Source organism: Orcinus orca, chromosome 2, assembly GCF_937001465.1.
Source record: "Orcinus orca chromosome 2, mOrcOrc1.1, whole genome shotgun sequence".
Classification (NCBI taxonomy): domain Eukaryota; kingdom Metazoa; phylum Chordata; class Mammalia; order Artiodactyla; family Delphinidae; genus Orcinus; species Orcinus orca.
Window position 1 is genome coordinate 189,060,736 of NC_064560.1, and position 18,651 is coordinate 189,079,386.

At 40.9% G+C, this 18,651-nt stretch overlaps 1 long non-coding RNA gene across 1 annotated transcript; it reads left to right on the top strand.

The window, feature by feature from the left end:
• Positions 1-12,794: 12,794 nt before the first annotated feature.
• Positions 12,795-16,753, top strand: LOC125963640 (uncharacterized). The gene is made up of 2 exons (XR_007475866.1): positions 12,795-15,260; positions 15,329-16,753. It is a non-coding gene; the product is annotated as an uncharacterized LOC125963640 (long non-coding RNA).
• The last annotated feature ends 1,898 nt before the right edge of the window (positions 16,754-18,651 follow it).

Sequence of the window (18,651 nt, forward strand, 5' to 3'; positions counted from 1 at the left end):
CTTACATCCAAAGTGAGTCTCTTATAGGAAGCATATACTGGGGTGTTCTTTTTTGTTTTTTTATCCAGCTGCTCTGTCTTTTGATTGGAGAATTTAGTCCATTTACATTTAAAGTAATTATTGATAGATATATACTTATTGCCATTTTGTTAATTGTTTCCTGGATGTTTTGTAGTTCCTCTCCCTTTCTTCATCTCTTGCTCTATTTCTTTGTGCTTCAATGACTTTCTTTAGTAGTATGCTTAGATTCCTTTCTCACTGTCTTTTGTGTATCTACTACAGGTTTTTGCTTTGTGGTTACCATGAGACTTAGATATAATAACTTATATTTGTTACAATCTATTTTAAGTTGATGACTTAAGTTTGAACATGCTCTAAAGCTCTACATTTTTACTCCCTCCCAAAGTTTTTTGTTTTTGATGTCATATTTAACATCTTTTATCTTCTGTATCCCTTGACTAATTACTGTAGTTATAGTTATTTTTACTACTTTTATCTTTTAACCTTCATATTAGCTTTATAAGTGAATAGTCTGCTATCTTTACTATATATTTACCTTTACCAGTGAGATTTATACTTTCATATATTTTCTTGTTACTAATTAGCACCCTTCCTTTTCAGTGTAAAGCAGTCCCTTATTTCTTGTAAGCCTGGTTTAGTGGTGATGAACTCCTTTAGTTTTTTGCTTGTCTGCAAAACTCTATCTCTCCTTCAATCTGAATATTAACTTTGCCAGGAAGTTTTTTTCTTTTATCACCTTGAATATATTGTGCCACTCCCTTCTGGCCTGCAAAGGTTCTGCTGAAATATCTGATAGTCTTATGGGGGTTCCCTTATATAGAAGAAGTTGTCTTTCTCCTTTTAAGACTCTCTTCTTGTCTTTAACATTTGACATTTTAAGTATAATGTGTCTTTGTGTGCATCTCTTTATGTTTATCTTATTTGGAGCTGTCCATGCTTCCTGGACCTGGACGTCTGTTTCCTTCCCCAAGCTAGGGAAGTCTTCTGCCATTCTATCTTCAAATAACTTTTCTGCACCTTTCTTTCTCTCTCTCTTCTCCTTTTGAGACCCCTATAATGAGGATGTTTGTGTGTTTGATGTTGTCCTATAATTTCCTTAAGCTGTCTTCACTTTTCTTTTTTTTTTTTTTTGGCCATGCCATGTGGCTTGTGGGATCTTAGTTCCCCGACCAGGGACTGAACCCAGGCTATGGCAGTGACAGCACCGAGTCCTAAGCACTGGGTTGCCAGGGAATTCCCTGTCTTCACTTTTTAAATTCTTTTTTCTTTTTGCTGATATGATTGCATGAGTTCCACTGCCCTGTTTTCAAGTTCACAGATCTTGTCTTCTGTTTCATCTAGTCTACTGTTGAACCCCCCTAGTGTCGGTACAGTTAGTGTATTTTTTAGCTCTGTGACTTCGATTTGCTAATTTCTATATTTTCTCTGTGTTGAAGTTCTCACTATGTTCGTCTATTCTTCTCCCAAGTTTGCTGAGCATTTTTATGACCATTACTCTTTATCAGGTAAATTATTTATCTCTTTCATTAAGGTTTTTTTTTGCGGTTTATTCCTGTTCTTTCATTTGGAACATATTCTGTTTCCTCACTTTGCTTGACTACGTGTTGGTTTCTGTGCATTAGATAAAACAGCCACCTCTCTTCGTCTTGAAGGAGTGGCCACATGTAGAAGATGAACTTTGGCATTCACACTTGCCCTATAGCTCTTGGCTGTCTTTCAAGCCTTTATGATTGTGCAAGCGAGCTTATTTTACTTTTAATGGCTCCCAGTAGTTGAGGATGTGCCAAGACCTGTTCATGTCTCAGACGGGAGGATCTCAGCACCTAGATTCAGGCTGATTGGAAGCCAGACCCTCAGGCAGCAGCTTTTAAGTATGCAATTATAAAGTATCCAACTGTGCAGAGTTCTGTAGACCTGCAAGCATAAGCCCTGTTGGCCACCAGAGTCCGTCAGTTTGGAGGTGTCCCCTTGGTGAAAGTTGCGAAAACTGCGGCTGTAAATGAGTGTAAAGCTCTTCTCTGGGAGATACAGGCAAGCTGGAACAAGGCAGAGGGAGAACATAAAGACGGAGTCCCCTGCCCTACATTCCCTGAGAGCATCGCTGTAGGCACCTGGATGTGTGCCAGACTTGAAGCCTGCCCCTCAGGCAGAAGCTCCAGGACAAGCAAGTGGGCCTTTTTCACAGAAGGACTGGGGGTGTGTTTCAGTCTGCTGTCTGCACAGTGCCCTGGGGGTGCTGTCTGCCAAGAACTGTCTCTCTAATTATTGTTATTGTGCTGTGGGGCTCAGGGACGCAAGCCCCCCCAGGCCACCAGAGCCGGTGATCAAGAAGCATTCCCTGGGGGAAAACCACAAAATCCAGGGCACCAGACATGTGTAAGAGCTCTACCGGTGCTCTGGGGTCGCAGAAAGGAAGAGGGTGAAGGTGGTACCCACCCTTCGAGGTCTCTGGAAGGCTTACAGTCAGCTCCCCTCGGGCTGCAGCTATGATGATAAACTACTAGGCTGCTTTCAGAGGAAGACTGAGCTCCTGGGGTCTGTTGCTTCTTGCTGTGCCCTGAAGGTCATAACTGTTTAAGAACTCTTTCTTTATTGGTGACAGTCCTTTGGGACCTGTAAGTATAAGCCCCACTGACCACCAGAGCTAAATGATCGAGGGGTGTCCCCTGGACAGCAGCCACAAAAACCCGGGAACCAGACATAAAAGCGGGGGCACCTGACGTGTAAAAGCTGCCCTCCAGGAGCTGCCAGCGCTCTGGATTACAGCAGAGACCGAGTGTGAAGATGGTGCCCACTGAGGATGGGGATAAAGATGATGCCCGCCCCTCTGCCTTTAGCAAGCCAGAGGGAGAGCATAGAATGGCACCCAACAGCCTCCATCCCCAGAGAGCATCCCAGAAGACTCCTGCCCCTGTGGCTGATGCTTTAAGGTTGTCAAATGAATCTCTTTCGCATAAAGTTTGGGTACTTTTCAAATAGCTGCTTCTGCACTGGGCCCTGGGGTGAGTAAGTTCACACATGAGCCCTTTAAGAGTCATTTCTCAGTTTGCTGCAGCCCTTAGGGTCTCATGATTGTGAGCCCCGTTGGTTTTCAAAGCCAGATGTTTTGGGGGCTTGTCTCTCAGGTGCAGATCCTAAAAGTTGTGGTGTCCAGGGATTTCCCTGGTGGCACAGTGGTTAAGAATCTGCCTGCCAATGTAGGGGACACAGGTTTGAGCCCTAGTCTGGGAAGATCCCACATGACGTGGAGCAACTAAGCCCATGCACCACAACTACTGAGCCTGCGCTCTAGAGTCCATGAGCCACAACTACTGAGCCCAAGTGCCACAACTGCTGAAGCCCGTGCACCTAGATCCCGTGCTCCACAACAAGAGAAGCCACTGCAATGAGAAGCCCGTGCACCACAACAAAGAGTAGCCTCCGCTCGCTGCAACTAGAGAAAGCCCGTGCGCAGCAACTAAGACCCAACACAGCCAAGAAAAAAAAAAGTTGTGGTGTCCAGTGTAAGGTAGGAACCCTTTGCTCCTCAGGGAGAAGCTCCAGGTTTGTGAGTTCCCTCCCAACTGTGGGTCACTGCCCTAGGGGTGGGGTTTCTGGCAAGATTGTGTCTCAGCTTTTCCTACCTGCTTCCGTGTTTCCTTTTTCTCATTTGCCTAATGTGAAGAGTTGCTCAGCTAGTTTGTAGGTCTTTTTCAAAGAAAATTACCCCAAATTTAGTTGTAGATTTGGTGTGTCTGAAGGAGGAGGTAATTTCAGGATCTTCCTATGTTGTCATCTTGAACCACCTTCAAGTTAACTCTTGTAAGGGATAGAGATCTAGTTGCATTTTTTTACATGTGAATATCCAATTTTTCCAACACCACTTGTTGAAGAGACTCCAGTGAGTATTCTTGGCTACCTTGTTAAATATTGGTTGACTGTGCATGGGTTTATTTCTGGAGCCTCTATTCTGTGCCATTGGTCTGTTTCCATTGTGTCTTTTTTTATGCTAATACCATACTGTTATGATTACTATAGCTTTAAAATATAGCTGGAAATCAGGATGGGTGATGCCTCCCACTTTGTTATTTTTTTCCAGAATTGCTTTGACTATTCAGGCTCTTTTGTGGTTCCATATAAATATTAGGATTTTTTTTCCACTTCTATAAAAAAAATGCCATTAGAATCTTGATAGAGATTGCATTGATTCTATAGATGGCTTTTGTGGTATAGACATTTTAACAATATTCTTCCAATCCATGAACACAAGATACCTTTCCATTCATTTGTGTCTTCTTCAATTTCTTTCATCAGTGTGTTATAGTTTTCAGTGATTAGGTATTTTACCTCCTTGGTTAAATGTATTCCTAGGTGTTTTGCTGTTTTGGTGCTATTGTAAATGAGATCATTTTATTTCTTTTGCAGATAATTCATTGTTGGTGTATAGAAATGGTACTGATTTGTGTATGTTGATTTTGTATTCTACGACTTTACTGAATTCATTTATTCTAGCACTTTTGGTCGGGGGAGTCTTCAGGATTTTCTATATATAAAATCATGTCATCTGCATATATGAACAATTTTTTCTTCCTTTCTAATTCTGATGCCTTTTATTTCTTTTTCTTGCCTGATTGCTCTAGCTAGGACTTCCAGTACTATGTTGAATAGGAGTGGTGAGAGTGAGCACCCTTGTCTTGTTCCTGATTTTAGAGGAAGCATTTCACCATTGATGTGATGTTAGTTGTGGGCTTATTATATATGACCTTTATTATGTTTAGGTACATTCTTTCTATACCTAATTTTTTAAGAGTTTTTTTAAACCATAAATGGATGTTCAGTTTTGTCAGATGCTTTTTCTGCATCTATTGAAATGATCATATGTTTTTTTTCATTCATTCTATTAATGTGATATATTGCATTGATTTTGTATATGTTGAACCATCCTTGCATCCCAGGGATAAATCCCACTTTGTCATGGTGAATGCTATTTTTGATGTGCTTCTGAATTTGGTTTGCTAGTATTTTGTTGAGAGTTTTTGCATCCATATTCTTCAGGGATATTGTCCTGTAGTTTTCTTTTCTGGTAGTGTTCTTTGTGGCTTTGGTATAAGGCCTCATAAAATGAGTTTTAGAGTATTCTCTCCCCTTATATTTTTTGGAAGAGTTTGAGAAGGATTAGTGTTAATTCTTCTTTTTTTTTAATATTTATTTATTTGGCTGTGCCAGGTCTTAGTTGCAGCATGTAGGATCTTCGTTGTGGCGTGTGGGATCTTTAGTTGCAGCATGTGGGACCTAGGGGTGGAATCTGGGCCCCCTGCATTGGGAGCGCAGAATCTTAGCCACTGGACCACCAGAGAAGCCCCTAATTCTTCTTTAAATGTTTGTTAAAGTTCACCTGTGAAGCCATCTGGCCCTGGGCTTTTCTTAGTTGTGAGATTTTGATTACTGATTCAATATCCTACTAGTGTTTGGTCTATTCAGATTTTCTGTTTTTTCCTAATTCAGTCCTGGTTGGTTGCATGTTTCTAAGATTTTTTTCCATTTTTTTAGGTTGTCTAGTTTGTTTGCATATAGTTGTTCATAGTAGCCTCTTATGATCCTTTTTGTTTCTGTGGTATTAGCTGTAATGTCTCCTTTCTCATTTATAATTTTGTTGATTTGGTTCTCGTCTCTTTTTTCCATGGTTAGTCTAGCTAAAGGTTTGTCAATTTTGTTTATCTTTTCAAAGAACCGACTCTTATTTTTGTTATATAGTAGGTTTTGAAATCAGGAAGTGTGAGTTCTTCAGATTTATTCTTTTTCAAGCTTGCTTTGAATATTTGGGGTCCCTTGAGCTTCCATATGAATTTTAGGGTGGTTTTTATATTTCTGCAAAAAAACATCATTAGGATTTTGGTAGGGATTGCACTGCATCTGTAGATTGCTTTCGATAATACAGTTGACCCTTGAACAACAGGGGGGTTAGGGATGCCACCCCCCCAACATAGTCGAAAATTCACATATAACTTTATAGTCAACCCTCTGTAATCAAGGCTCCACATTTACAGTTTCAACCAACTTCATATCATGTAATACTGTAATACATATTTATTGAAAAAAAAACCTGCATGTAAGTGGACCCATGCAATTCAAACCCATGTTGCTCAAGGGTCAATTCTATTGACATTTTCCAAGTCTTGCCAATGCATGAACATGGGATGTGTTTCCATTCATTTATGTCTCCTTTAACTTTTTTCAGCAATGTTTTGTAATTTCCATTATACAAGTCTTTCACTTCCTTGGTTAATTCCTAAGTATTTATTCTTTTTGAAGCTACTGAAAATGGAATTGTCTTCCTGATTTCCTTTTCTGATTATTCATTGTGAGTGCATAGAAACACAACAGATTCTTGAGTTTTAATTTTATATTCTGTTATTTTGTTGAATTCATTTATTCTTTTTTTTTTGCAGAATCTTTATGGTTTTCTACATTTAAGATCATATCGTCTGCAAACATAAATAATTGTATTTTATCCTTCTCAGTTTGAATGTATTTTATTTCTTTTTCTTGCTTAATTGCTCTTGTTAGAACTTCCAGTACTATGTTGAATAGAAGTGGTGAAAGCAGACATCCTTGCCTTGTTATTGATCTTAGAGGAAAAGCTTAAAAATATTTTTAAAATGTCAAACCTACATAAGAAAACTTGACCTTAAAAAATAAGTTGAATGGATATTGATGCCTGCAGGGTTTGTCACAACTGTCCAGTAAGTGGTCAGTTCTCAGTTGAATTCATTTAACTTTGATATTTCATTTTTCATTTTAAAGGTTTGATTTAAATACAACTTTTTCAGAATAATTTCTGCATAAACCAGTGTAAAATAAATGAAATATAAGCATATAGAATAAAAAGTCATCTTCTATAATAGTTCTATATTCTGTCACAGATCTGACATTTTGGAAATTCTTGAAGTATTGAAATAAGTGGAATTATAGAGGAAAGCAGCTAAGATGGTGGAGTAGAGAGACCCTGAGCTCACCTCCTCTCATGAGCACACCAAAATCTGCAGAACAACCATTGATTTAAAAGAACCAAAACCTACCAGGAAAGATCTACAACAAAAGATATAAAGAAGGAACCACAACAAGATGGATAGGAGGAGCAGACTCACAATATAATCAAATCCCATACTCCCCAGGTATGCAAATGACAAACTGGAGAATAATTATATTTCAGAGGTTCTCCCACAGGAGTGAGAGTTCTGAGCTCCACATCAGGCTTCCCATTCCAGGTGTCCAGCCCTGGGAAGACAAGTCTTCAGAGCATTTGACTTTAAAGGCCAGCCGGGCTTAACTGCGGGAGTCCTACACGACTGAGGGAAATAGAGACTTCAGTCTTGAAGTGCACACACAGAATTTCACACGTGCTGGGACCCAGGGCAGAAGCAGATTTCATATTAGCCTCGGCCAGGCATACTTACTGGTCCCAGAGGGTCTCCTGGAGAAGAGAGGGGCAGCTGTGACTCATGCTGGGAACATAGACACTTGTGAATATTGGGGAAAATTTAGCTGTGTGAACACTCCTGGTAGCTGACATATTGGATTTTTAGGTTGCCTAAAGACTAAAGAGCCCATAGCCACCTTTAGACATGGCCTAGCGCACCAGAGGGCCAACACCGAACTCCACCCACCAGTGAACAGGCACAGGCCTCTCCTGCCAGGAGGCCTGCAGAAGCCTCTAGACCAGCCTCATCCACCAGGGGGCAGACACCAGAAGCAAGAAAACTGTGACCCCACAAAGCAGGCCCGACCTTACCCTGAGCCCATCTGGGCCTTGGCCCTGCTGACTAGCAGGCCAGTGCAACCTTCAGGACACCCCAGACCCCACATCCAGTTGTGTCAGGAACCAGCCCCACTCCACCAGTGATTTAAAATGAGCTCTGGAATCCCTGGGCCCTGCAGCCAGATTCCAGGAACCAGCTCTGCCTGCCAGTAGTCTGGCACTAACCCCAGGATCTGACTTCACGTGCCAGGGAGTGGGCAGCAGCCCCAGAGTCTTCAGGACCAGGACCTTGACTCCACCCACCAGTGAGCCAACACTAGCCCTGGGGCCCGCTAGGGTTCTGCAGCCAGCCACCTTGAGACCAGGCCCCACTAAACAGCATCCAGTTGCATCTATACAAGGCAGGGCCTGGCACCCTATTCAGACTAGGGGCCAACCAAGCCTACCAGACCACCCTCATAGTTAGGCTGCCACAACAGAAGGACCCATGCAGCTCTCTTAGGGGGAACCCCTAGAGCATGTAGCTTGGGTGATGCAAGGGGAGTGCTCTGCTGGGATGCATAGGACGCCTCCTACAGAGGGCCAAGAAGAAGAGCTAAGTGAAGTGGAGATAGGCAGTCTACCCAAGAAAGAGTTCAGAGTAATGGTCGTAAAGATGATCAAAGAATTCGGGAGGAGAATGGAGATACAGAGTGAGAAGTTAGAAGTTTTTAACAAAGAGTTAGAAAATATAAAGAATGAAACAGAGATGAAGAATGCAATAACTGAAATGAAAAATACACTAGAAGGAATCAATAATAGACTAAATGAGGCAGAAGAATGGATCAGTGAGCTGGAAGACAGAGTGGTGGAAATCATTGCTGCTAAACAGAAAAAAGAATGAAAAGAAATGAGGAGTGTTTAAGAGACCTCTGGGACAACATCAAATACACTGATACTCGCGTTAAAGGGGTCCCAGAAGGAGGAGAGAGAGAGAAAGGGCCCAAGAAAATATTTGAAGAGATAATAGCTGAAAACCTTCCTAACCTGGGAAAGGAAATAGTTACCCAAGTACCCAAGTCCAGTGAAGCACAGAGAGTCTTATACAGGAATAACCCAAAGAGGAACATGCCAAGACACTGTAATTAAAATGACAAAACTTAAAGAGAGAATATTAAAAACAGCAAAGGAAAAGCAACAAATAATATACAAGGGAACTCTTATAAGGCTATCAGCTGATTTTTCAGCAGAAACTCTGCAGACCAGAAGGGAATGGCAGGATATATTTAAAGTGATGAAAGGGAAAAACCTACAACCAAGAATACTCTACCCAGCAAGGCCCTCATTCAGATTTGATGGAGAAATCAAAAGCTTTACAGACAAGCAAAAGCAAAATGAATTCAGCACCACCAAATCATCTTTACGTCAACTGTTAAAGGAACTTCTCTAGGTGAAAAAGAAAAGGCCACAACAAGAAACAAGAAACAAAAAAATTATGGAATGAAAAAGCTCACCAGTAAAGGCAGACATATAGTAAAGGTAGGAAGTCATCCACACACAAAGTCAGTAGGGAGGTTAAAGACAAAAGTAGTAAAATCATCTGTATCCATAATAAGCAGTTAAGGGATACACAAAACAATTAGATGTGAAATATGATGTGAAAAACAGTAATCATGAGGGGAGGAGAGTACAAATAAAGTGTATTTAAAATGCATTTTAAATAAAGAGATCAGCAACTTAAAACAATCATGCATATAATATACATAGACTGCTATTCAAAAACCTCATGGTAACCACAAGCCAAAACTCTATAATAGACATACACAAAAAAAGATAAAGGAATCCAAATATACCACTGAAGATGGTCATCAAATCACAAGAGAAGAGAACAAAACTAGAAAGGGAAAAAAAGACCTACAAAAACAAATCCAGGGGCTTCCCTGGTGGTCCAGTGGCTAAGATTCCATACTCGCAATGCAGGGGGCCTGTGTTCGATCCCTGGTCAGGGAACTAGATCCCACATGCCACAACTAAGAGTTTGCACGCCGCAACTAAAAGACCCCACGTGCCACAGCTAAAAAAATCCCTCATGCCACAATGAAGATCCTGCATGTGGCAACGAAGATCCTGCATGCCACAACTAAGACCTGGCACAGCCAAATAAATAAATAAATAATTTTTAAAAATCCAAAACAATTAACAAAATGGCATACATATTGATAATTACCTTAAATGTAAATGGACTAAATACTCCAACTGAAAGACACAGAATGGATGAATGGATACAAAACAAGATCAGTATATATGCCTCCTACAAGAGACTCACTTCAGATCTAGAGACACATATGTACTGAAAGTGAGGGGATGGAAATGGGTATCTACGCAAATGGAAATCCAAAGAAAGCCAGAGTAGCAATACTTATGTCAGACAAAACAGACTTTAAAATAAAGATTGTGGGCTTCTCTGGTGGTGCAGTGGTTAAGAATCTGCCTGCCAATGCAGGGGACACGGGTTCAAGCCCTGGTCCAGGAAGATCCCACATGCCGCAGAGCAACTAAGCCCATGCGCCACAACTACTGAGCCTGCGCTCTAGGGCCCGCGAGCCACAACTACTGAGACCATGTGCCACAACTACTGAAGCCCATGCACCTAGAGCACATGTTCTGCATCAAGAGAAGCCACCACAATGAGAAGCCTGCCCACCACAATGAAGAGCAGCCCCTGCTTGCCTCAACTAGAGAAAAGCCAGTGTGCAGCAACAAAGACCCAGTGCAGCCATAAATAAATAAATAAATAATTTTTTTTAAAAAAGTAAAATAAAGATTGTTACAAGAGGCAAAGGACACTACATAATGATCAAGGGATCAATACAAGAAGAAAATATAACAATTGTAAATATATATACACCCAACATAGGAGCACCACAGTATATAAGGCAGATATTAACAGACATAAAAGGAGAAATCAACAGTAACACAATAGTAGGAAACTTTAACACCCCACTTACATCAATGGATAGATCATCCAGACAGAAAATCAATAAGGAAACACAGGCCTTAAATAACACATTAGACCACAAGGACTCAATTTATATTTATAGAGCATTCCATCCAAAAGCAAAATACATAATCTTTTCAAGTACACAAGGAACATTCTCCAGGATAGATCACATGCTGGGCCACAAAACAAGCCTCTGTAAGTTTAAGAAAATTGAAATCATATCAAACATCTTTTCCAACCACAATGCTATAACACTAGAAGTCAACTATACGAAAAAAAACTGCAAAAAACACAAAACATGTGGAAGCTTAAAAAAATGCTACTAAACAATCAATGGGTCACTGAAGAAATCAAAGCAGAAATCAGAAAATACCTAGAGACAAATTAAAATGAAAACACAATGATCCAAAACCTATGGGAGGCAGCAAAGGCAGGTGTAAGAGGGAGGTTTATAGCAATACAGGCTTACCTCAGGAAACAAGAAGATCTCATATAAACAACCTAACACAACTAGAGCAACTACAGAAAGAAGAACAAGCAAAACCCAAAGAATGTAGAAGGAAAGAAATCATAAAGATCAGAAGGAAAGAAATAAATGAAATAGAATGAAGAAAACAATAACAAAGATCAATGAAACTTAAAGCTGGTTCTTTGAAAAGTTAAACAAAACTGATAAACCTTTAGCCAGACTAATCAAGAAAAAAGGGAGAGGGCCCAAATCAATAAAATCAGAAATGAAAAAGGAGAAGCTACAACCAACACCACAGAAATACAAAGGATCATAAGAGACTACTGTAAGCAATGATATGTCAATAAAATGGGCAACCTAGAAGAAATGGACAAATTCTTAGAAAGATACAATCTCCCAAGACTGAACCAGGAAGGCATAGAAAATATGAACAGACGGATTACCAGTACTGAAATTGAATTGGTAATTTAAAAACTCCCAACAAGCAAAAGTCCAGGACCAGATGGCTTCACAAGTGAATTCTACAAAACATTTAGAGACGAGTTAACACCTATCCTTCTGAAACTATTCCAAAAGACTGCAGAGGAAGGAATGCTTCCAAACCCATTCTGTGAGGCCACCATCACCCTGATACCAAAGCCAGGCAAAGATATCACAAAAAAAGAAAATTACAGGCCGATATCACTGATGAACATAGATACAAAAATCCTCAACAAAATACTAACAAACTGAAACCAACAATACATTAAAAGGATCATACACCATTACCAAGTGGGATTTATTCCAGGGATGCAAGGATTTTTCAATATTCGCAAATCAATCAGTGTGATATACCACATTAACACACTGAAGAATAAAAACCATAAGATCATCTCAATAGATGCAGAAAAAGCTTTTGATATGATTCAACATCCATTTATGATAAGAACTCTCCAGAAAGTGAGCGTAGAGGGAACCTACCTCAACATAATAAAGGCCATATATGACAAATCCACAGCTAACATCATAGTCAACAGTGAAAACCTGAAAACATTCCCTTTAAGATCAGGAACAAGACAAGGGTACCCACTCTCCCCACTTTTATTTCACATGGTTTGGGAAGTCTTAGCCACAACAATCAGAGAAGAAAAACAAATAAAAGGAATCCAAATTGGAAAGGAAGAAGTAAAACTGTCACCGTTTGCAGATGACATGATACCATACATAGAAAATCCTAAAGATGCTACCAGAAAACTCCTGGAGCTCATCAATGAATTCGGTAAAGTTGCAGAATACAGAATTAATGTACAGAGATCTGTTGTATTTCTATACATTAACAAAGAACTATCAGGGACTTCCCTGGTGGCGCAGTGGATTAAGACTCCATGCTCCCAATGCAGGGGGCCTGGGTTTGATCCCTGATCAGGGAACTAGATCCCACATGCATGCCTCAACTAAGAGTTCGTATGCCACAACTAAGGAGCTGGCAAGCCGCAACTATGGAGCCTGTGAGCCATAACTAAGGAGCCCACCTGCCACAACTAAGGAACCCATGTGCTGCAGTTAAGGAACCAGTGAGCTGCAACTATGGAACCCACGAGCTGCAACTAAGGAGCCCATGAGCCGGCAACTAAGGAGACTGCCTGCCACAACTGAGACTCAGTGCAACCAAATAAATAAATAAATATTTTTTAAAAAATGAACTATCAGAAAAAGAAAAAGGAAACAATCACACTTACCATAGCATCAAAAAGAATAAAATACCTAGAAATAAACCTACCTAAGGAGGAAAAAGACCTGTACTCTGAAAACTATAAGACACTGATGAAAGAAATTGAAGATGACACAGATGGAAAGATATACCATGTCCTTGGGTTGGAAGAATCAATATTGTTAAAATTACCATATTACCCAAGGCAATCTATAGATTCAGTGCAATTCTTGTCAAATTACCAATGGCATTTTTCACAGAACTAGAACAAAAAATATTTTAATTTATATGGAAACACAAAAGACCCCAAATAGCCAAAACAATTCTGAGAAAGAAGAACGGAGCTGGAGGTATCATGCTCCCTGGCTTCAGATTATACTATTGAATATAAATCTACAGTAATCAAAACAACATGGTACAGGCACAAAAACAGACACGTACATCAGTGGAACAGGATAGAAAGCCCAGAAATAAATGTACATACTCAACGGTCCACACTTATGGTCAATTAATCTATGACAAAGGAGGTAAGAATATACAATGGAGAAAAGACAGTCCCTTCAATAAGTGGTGCTGGGAAAACTGAACAGCTACATGTAAAGAATAAAATTAGAACATTCTCTAACATCATACACAAAAATAAACTCAAAATGGATTAAGACCTAAATATAAGACTGGACACTATAAAACTCCTGGAGGAAAGCAAAAAACAAAAGCAAAAGTAAACAAATGGTACCTAATTAAACTTAAAGGCTTTTGCACAGCAAACGAAACCATGAATGAAATGAAAAGGTAACCTACAGAATGGGAAAAATATTTGCAAACGATGCAACTGATGAGTGGTTAACATCCAAAATATGTGAACAACTCATACAACTCAGTATCTTTTTTTTTTTTTTTTTTTTTTTTTTGTGGCACGCGGGCCTCTCACTGCTGTGGCCTCTCCCTTTGCGGAGCACAGGCTCCGGACACGAAGGCCCAGCGGCCATGGCTCACGTGCCTGGCCGCTCCGCGGCATGTGGGATCCTCCCGGTCCCGGGCATGAACCCGCGTCCCCTGCATCGGCAGGCGGACTCTCAATCACTGCGCCACCAGGGAAGCTCAACTCAATATCTTAAAGAAACAAACAAACCCAATCAAAAAATGGGCAGAAGGCCTAAATAGACACTTCTCCAAAGAAGACATACAGATGGCCAAAAAGCACATGAAAAGATGTCCAGCATCGATAATCATTAGAGAAATGCAAATCAAAACTACCATGAGGTATCACTTCACACTAGTCATGTGGGAAGCTATCATCAAGATGTCTACAAATAATAAATGCTGGAGAGGGGGTGGAGAAAAGGCAACCCTCCTACACTGTTGGTGGGAATGTAAATTGGTGTAGCCACTATGGAAAACAGTATGGGGGTTCCTTAAAAAACTAAAAATAGAGTTATAATCCAGCAATCCCACTCTTGGGCATATATCTGGAAAAGACAAAAACTCTTAATTCAAAAAGCTACGTGCACCTCAGTGTTCATAGCAGCACTATTTACAATAGCCAAGATATGGAAGCAACCTAAATGTCCATTGACAGATGAATGAATAAAGAATATGTGGTATATATAGATATAGATACAGACATACACACACACACACACACACACACACACACACACACACACACACAGTGGAATATTAGTCAGCCATAAAAAAGAATGAAATAATGCCATTTGCAGCAACATGTATGGACCTAGAGATTGTCATACTAAGTGAAGTAAGAAACAGAAAGACAGGTATATCACTCATGTGGAATCTAAAATATGACACAAATTAACTTATTTACAAAGCAGAAATCGACTCACAGACATAGAAAACAAACTTATGGTTACCAAAGGGGGAAGTGGGGGCAGGGATTAATTAGGAGTTTGGAATTAACCAAAACACACTACTGTGTATGTAATAGATAAACAACAAGGACCTACTTTATAGCACAGAGAACTATATTCAGTATCTTGTAATAACCTATAATGGAAAAGAATCTGAAAAGTGTATATATATATTGGGTGAGCCAAAAAGTGCCTTCGGTTTTTTAAGTAAAAATAAAAGACATTTTTCGTCTTCACCAAGAACTTTACTGAACAACGTACTCACCCTTTTATTCCACTACCTTCTGCCATTTTTCAGGCAACTTCATAATTCCATCTTCCCAAAACTTTTTATCTTTTTGAGCAAAGAACTGTTCCAGGTGCCTTTTACAGTCTTCCAGGGAATCGAAATTTTTTCCATTAAGAGAATTTTGTAAAGACTGAAATAAATGAAAATCCGAAGGTGCAATGTCTGGTGAATACGGCGGATGAATCAGAACTTCGCAGCCAAGGTGTAACAGTTTTTGCCTGGTCATCAAAGAAACTTATACGGCGGATGAATCAGAACTTCGCAGCCAAGGTGTAACAGTTGTTGCCTGGTCATCAAAGAAACTTGCGGTCTTGCGTTATCCTGATGGCAGATTATGCGTTTTCTGTTGACTAACTCTGGACGTTTTTTGTCGAGTGCCCCTTTCAGTTGGTCTCATTGGGAGCAATACTTGTTGGAATTAATCATTTGGTTTTCTGGAAGGAGCTCATAATAGAGCACTCCCTTCCAATCCCACCATATACACAACATCACCTTCTTTGGATGAAGACTGGCCTTTGGTGTGGTCGTTGGTGGTTCATTTTGCTCGCCCCACGATCTCTTCCATTCCACATTATTGTACAGTATCCACTTCTCATCGCCCGTCACAATTTGTTTTAAAAACGGAACATTTTCATTACACTGCAGTGAAGAATCGTATGAGGAAATATGGTCAAGAAGGTTTTTTTCACTTATGTGGAACCCAGTCAAAGTGATTCCCATAACCAAGCTGATGCAAATGATTTTCAGTGCTTGATTTGGGTATATTGAGTATGTCCACTGTCTCCCACACGGTATCACGTTGCTTGTTCTCAATTATTGTTTCGATTTGATTGCTGTCAACTTCAACTGGTTTACCCAACCGTGGAGCATTGTCCAGCAAGAAATCTCCAGCACGATACTTTGCAAACCACTTTGACACGTTCAATCAGTCACCTTCTCCATACACTGCACAAATCTTTTTGTGTGTTTCAGTTGCGTTTTTACCTTCCTTGAAATAATGAAGCAAAATATGCCCAAAATGTTGCTTTTTTTCTTCCATCTTCAATATTAAAATGGCTGCACAAAAATTCACCGATTTTGATAAGTCTTTTTTTAAATGCACCCTGATATGACAGCTGTCACATACAATCTAGCAAAATTGTTTCGAATGAATGGCTCTGAGTACTACTAGAGCCATCTTATGGAAAACACTGAATGAACCTTTTGGCCCACCCAATATATATATAAATAACTTATAATGGGGACTTCCCTGGTGGTTAAGAATCCGCCTGCCAATGCAGGGGACACGGGTTCGAGCCCTGGTCCGGGAAGATCCCACATGCCACGGAGCAACTAAGCCCGTGCACCACAACTACTGAGCCTGCACTCTAGAGCCCACGAGACACAACTACTGAGCCCGTGTGCCACAACTACTGAAGCCCACGTCCCTAGAGCCCATGCTCCCAACAAGAGAAGCCACTGTGACGAGAAGCCCGTGCACTGCAACAAAGAGTAGCCCCCGCTCACCGCGACTAGAGAAAGCCCGCGTGCAGCAATGAAGACCCAACACAGCCAAAAATAAATAAATAAATAAATTTATATTAAAAAAAAAAGACAGGAACCTTTTCTCAACAGGGAGTAAGAAATGAACACAGGTTAAGTTAAATCTTTAGTGTTTTTTAAAGCTGCATTGAGGCCAATAAAAATAAAAGTTGTTATTTGTTATGAAGCTGGATTATTAAATGAGGCAATATACCTTTATGTGTTGAGAAAACCTTACATGAAACCTGACTAGAAAATACGTGCATTTGGGGCCAACAAAGATTTGGGTTTGAGTCCTGGCTCTTCCACATCCTAGTGGTGTCAGTTTAAATGAGCTTCTTAACTTTTCTTAACTGTGGTTTGCCTGTCCGCACAATGGGCTCCTACTACCTTCCTCACACAGATGTTGTGAGGGTTGGGAGCATCACTGTGAAGTGCTTGGCATACCAAAGGGGACCAAGGAAAAGTGACTGTTCTAATTGGTAAAATTATTACAGCACTTGCTATCTTTCAAAGCGTTCTCACTTAGTCGTCATTTATCATCGCATCTCCGTGGAGGAGTTAGGTTAAGTGATCTGCCTAAACATGCCGGGCGTTGGCAGATTCACACCTGAGAGCCAGGCCTCCAAGAATGAGTCCCATGCTCTCTCATCCTGATTCCATGGAAGACATGTGCCAGACCGCAAAGCTGTGTGTCCGCTCAGAACTCTGTGCTCAATGAGAACACGGTGAAGACTAACACGTGGTTCTTGACCTTGGGAGCATTATGGTGCATAGCAGGGGGGAGCAGTGTGTGAATCAGGTACTTTAAAAGAACATCTTGGAAAGCCTGTATAAGGTATAGAAATAGGACAGAGGAGAATGTGGTTAACCCTTGGCTTGGTTGAGAATGTGATCTCTGACCAGAGTTTTCAAGGGTGAACACGAGTTCGTCTTGCAGAGAGGTGGGCACTCCTTGTGCAGGGCATGTGGAGGGAACTGCAGGTAACCCCACATGGCACAGACACAAAGGGAGGTGATGCTGGCGGGGCTGGCAGGGGCCAGCTTGTGAGCGGCCTGAGGGGGCCCAGTTAAGGAGTTTAGACATTATCTTAAGGAAGAGAAGGAGTCATCAGAAGGGCTGAAGCAGGGTGGGACTTGGTTGGGCTGGCATTTTAGGAAGATCATCTCTGTGCAGTCTCAAAGCATGGATCAAAGAGGGGAAAAGGCAGGTAAATTGGGGGATTTTTGCAGTCATCCACCTGAAGGATGATTAGGGTCCAAACTAGAGCAGAAGAGGTGGAGAGAAGAGTTGGTGATTCCCTGAATGTTGGGGTAGGGAGGAAGACTGCGTTATGCCGCCATCCCTGGGAGCCCTACCCAAACGCCTTGCACAGCCTGTTGCTTCGCAAGGCCTGGCCTGTGAATCAGTGTCACCGGGGAGCTTAGTAGGGGTGCAAAACCTTAGAACCCTCTCAAGATCAACTTGAATCAGAATCTGCATTTTAACAAGATCTCTGATTGATTCTTGTGCACTTGAAAGTTGGAGAAGCAAGGGTCTAGAACGCACTGCTTCCATTCACCCTTTCATTGCCAGCTGGCCTCTAGCATGAGCCACCATTTTGGCAAAGGTAGATTTACTGTAAAGATGCAGGATTAAACGACACATCACAGTATAAACATGTTCAGTTGTGTCTGGCATCAGAAGTATGTGGGTAGTGGAGGAGAAACAAGGTTTGAAATGTACAGGCCTACCCAAGTGTCACAGAGTGAGGAGAGAGACGGCAGGAAGAAGCAAAGAGGGCAGTTCTCTGAGTCCCAGACCGGGCTGGTTCACTTCAAAACTCCAGACTTGTAGTATGTTTTCATTTGGAACAGTCTATAGGTGAGACTGGTGTCTGTTGTTCAACACTTTAGAGTGAGCATATCTTCAACAAAGCCTTACTTGTTTAAGGAGATTTTTTAAAAATCAACAGGAAATTGACTTCTCCTGGTCGTTGGAAAAGTTACCTGAAAATCTCTGCTCATACGGCCAAGGCACAACAGGACAAAGCGTTTTTAGAGCCTGTTGCAGGCTCTGACTAGTGTCCTAA